Genomic DNA, 3,897 nt, shown 5'->3' on the forward strand with positions numbered 1-3,897 from the left:
CCTCGTCATGGGGGGTTGATAATTGTAGTAAGTGTTCCTAATTTTCGTAAAGAAATGTATATTATGGGAGTCACACGTGAGATTTAGTGTATATACGTTTCATATTGTGCATATATACGGGGTTAAAAAGTGGAATGAGTATGATTATAAACTCGTGTGTCCTAAAATTTGATAATTTTTGAACAAGCTTTGATTAGACAGGTGAAAAACAACATCAGATCCTTTTTTTTAATATATTCTCACGTCTGAATATCAGCTTCTCCCCTCTGGCCAACATTTCAGGGCTCCCAGGTGTAGATCCCAAATTGAAACAAATATTAATTTGTTACCCAGTTAAACAGTTAATAGAAGTGAGTGACCAGGGTAAATAAAGGTGGGTCAATGTAAACTGTTTATTCTGGACCAGACTTCGTCATGTGTGATATGTCATGACTTCTTATATTAAGTTTTAGCTTTATATTTAGTTCTACATGTGTAATAGATGCGATGTGTGTCCATAAAAAGGTTTCTCCAGGGGAAAATCAAGTTGGTTTTAAAACCATGTTTCCTTTTTAGGGTACGTTTGCATTCCAAGTGTGGGGTTTTTGCCTTTTTATCATATTTTGGATGTGAATCCATGGTATTTTTGCTGAGACAAGTTGCCTTTCTTATACGCGGAGGGATCTGCTCGTGAGATGTCCGCTTGGTCCATTTCTGAGCTCAGTATAAGGTGTAGAAAGCATGACTGTCATCATAACCCGCATCTCACCCAGGTGTGGAATAATGTTGTGACTATTGCTTCAGCAATAACATGCTGATTGCATGTTTCTAGATGGGTATAACAGAGATCTCAACTACTGAGGGGCCTTATTAATAAAGTCTCCACAGCCGAAGCGCTGTGTCTCTTTTCAGCTGGCGATAAACCTTTCCTCGATCCTTTGCGGACTTGTAAAACTGTTCATGATCAGAATAAAAAACGCTCACGCTAATACACAAGCACCCGTGTCTCGCCAAAGCTGACAAATAAACAGACGGACAAGCCGCACTGCACGTGTGAACAGGGGAATGAGCGAGCGAGCGGGGGTAGGGCGCCTCCTGCGCTTAAAAGCTTACAGCACCTGGTATTCCCAGGCGGTCTCCCATCCAAGTACTAACCAGGCCCATCCCTGTTTAGCTTCCGAGATCAGGCGTGCTCAAGGGGGTGTGGCCATAAGCGAGAGCAAGTCTCGCTGGCACCCTTCTTATTGAGAGGACAGCTCTGTCACCTCTTTTACGACGCTGCTTTTTTTCCCTTGCGTTTTTCTCTTCTTCCCACGTTCTCTCTCTTCACTGCCTTCGTCCCCGCTCTATTTCACTTCAGCCTTTCACTCTTGCTTCCTTCCAATGAGGACGGAGCTGCGGGAGAAAGGGCGCTATAGAGGATCGCTGTGGAGTGCTGCTGCTGTGCTTTGACATCTGAGCTCTGTGGAAAACGATCTCAATACAATTCTGAAAAACGCGACTCTCCGAACGCCAGCCGAACAAGTCTCCACAGCCGAAGCGCTGTGTCTCTTTTCAGCTGGCGATAAACCTTTCCTCGATCCTTTGCGGACTTGTAAAACTGTTCATGATCAGAATAAAAAACGCACACGCTAATACACAAGTACCCGTGTCTCGCCAAAGCTGACAAAGAAACAGACGGACAAGCCGCACTGCACGTATGAACAGGGGAATGAGCGAGCGAGCGGGGATAGGGCGCCTCCTGCGCTTAAAAGCTTACAGCACCTGGTATTCCCAGGGGGTCTCCCATCCAAGTACTAAGCAGGCCCATCCCTGTTTAGCTTCCAAGATCAGACAAGATCAGGCGTGCTCAAGGGGGTGTGGCCATAAGCAAGAGCAAGGCTCGCTGGCACCCTTCTTATTGAGAGGACAGCTCCGTCACCTCTTTTACGAGGTGACGGAGCTTTTTTTCCCTTGCGTTTTTCTCTTCTTCCCACGTTCTCTCTCTTCACTGCCTCGTCCCCACTCTATTTCACTTCAGCCTTTCACTCTTGCTTCCTTCCAATGATGATGGAGCTGCGGGAGAAAGGGCGCTATAGAGGATCGCTGTGGAGAGCTGCTGCTGTGCTTTGACATCTGAGCTCTAAATCTGGAAATCTAATAAGTAAATTGATTCTTAAAATGTAGAGAGCTTTGCAAAAAATATATATTGGGGCTTTTAGATAATATATTTCAAGGATGTAATTGCTGTGCTTAAGTACGTGCAGAATTTTAGAAAACAGTGCGTCAACAAAGTACACTGTTTAGGTTACTTTAGAAGACAATGTACCAAAACAATATATGCTGTCTGGGTCGTTAGAATTAGCTGAAACTAACTGATAAGCTTTCAATAACATATCTATTGCTTCTTCTTTCGCTTTTTGATGTAATCTGTTTTCTCTTAGGGATAGGGGAAGTTTTAGAAGGGACAAAGCGCTGAGCTTTTTTACAGCGCAACGTCTTATGAAAACCCTGTACTGCTTGTAACAAATTGAGTCTCTGGTTGCACTTTGCGAAGTGGCAGCAGGGCTCCCAATATTGCAATATTGAAATAAAGACCTTACTCAGGTGAGAACTCTCTCTTGTGGCTTCCTTGATAGTTATATTTCCATGACACCGGTTTTAATGTCTGTAGATTGTATCTTATTTTTATTTTTTGTTTTGTTTCATGTTCATATTATGTGTTTTCACCCAGTTGACTCCAGTTAATAACAGTTCACCCAGTTAATAGCCACTTTTTATGCGCGAAAAACGGGTAATCTTTCTATCTCGTGATCAGCTTAGTATCTTTCTGTAAGTTTTTTTCTTCTTAATTAAACGTTTAAAATACATGAATTTCATAAAGACAACACACGTTTCGTACAGAAAAAAATCATATTCTGTTCTCTTCCTGGTATGTATAACAGATCAGCAGGTCTTATTTTCCCAATTGCTTTTTTCCACTGTATTTATCATATTGGCTAGCCGATGTCCTCTCTTAGCTAGGTAATGTTACTTGTGGATGTGCTTCTGCGTTGCTTAGAAGCACATGTATCCATAGAAAGTGTATTATACTACTATTTGAGCTACAGTACATAAAAATAATTATATCGTTATTAATTTCTTTAGGTACGTGATTCCATATTATATTCCCTATTAATCAAATTCTAAAAGTATGCTTTTGTTTACTCCGATAACGAGCACATTCACAGAAAATGTTAATATCTTATGACTTTTCACAAAGTATATAAACTTAAGATGGTCAGAAGGAGCATGTAAAATCGTTTCCGAAACGTGGTAAAATCTTACTACATGTAAGACTTTGATGCTTAAAATGTTTAGGAAGAAAGTGGAATACTGGTGTGTATTTTTTCTTTAAACTACCAATACCAGCCATATACAGTTTACACTATATGTTTATGTTCCTAAATTTATATAGTTTATGGTGGTGTATCGTGGTTGTAGAGGTTTGATGGGTTTACTGAGACAATTATTAATTGTAGCAGTAATCACGAGGTTGTTCGTTGTGGCTTTTAGGAAATCAATCGTCAGAACAACTAACAACGCACACACACGGGTTCAATACACGAGATACATTTATTCATATAAATTGTGCACCAAACATATACTAGTCTGCCTGGATACAAGCAGCAGACCTTACTGTGAGGGTTATCAATATACAAGGTATATAATCTCGAAGAGATGCCAACACAAAGAGATACACAACAGAGAATATATGTCAATATATATCGTTCGGTTACCAAATCGCTAATCAGTGTTATTACCCACTGTTACTCTAAACTCGGAAGTAAATACATTACTCATGAATTAAATTGATAACAACTTGTGTTGAGGTACAATTGAATTCTCGAGACACAATGTAGAACATGGGGTTTACTTATCCACTGTGTATGGATTTGG

At 40.5% G+C, this 3,897-nt stretch overlaps 2 pseudogenes; both read right to left on the reverse strand.

Annotated features, from left to right (window-relative positions):
- Positions 1 to 1,085: 1,085 nt before the first annotated feature.
- LOC148671229 (5S ribosomal RNA) lies at positions 1,086 to 1,194 on the reverse strand (annotated as a pseudogene).
- Positions 1,195 to 1,731: 537 nt separating this feature from the next.
- On the reverse strand, positions 1,732 to 1,850 carry LOC148671230 (5S ribosomal RNA; annotated as a pseudogene).
- Between the last annotated feature and the right edge of the window lie 2,047 nt (positions 1,851 to 3,897).

This window comes from Lepisosteus platostomus, chromosome 5 (genome assembly GCF_059453375.1).
Source record: "Lepisosteus platostomus isolate fLepPlt1 chromosome 5, fLepPlt1.hap1, whole genome shotgun sequence".
NCBI lineage: Eukaryota > Metazoa > Chordata > Actinopteri > Semionotiformes > Lepisosteidae > Lepisosteus > Lepisosteus platostomus.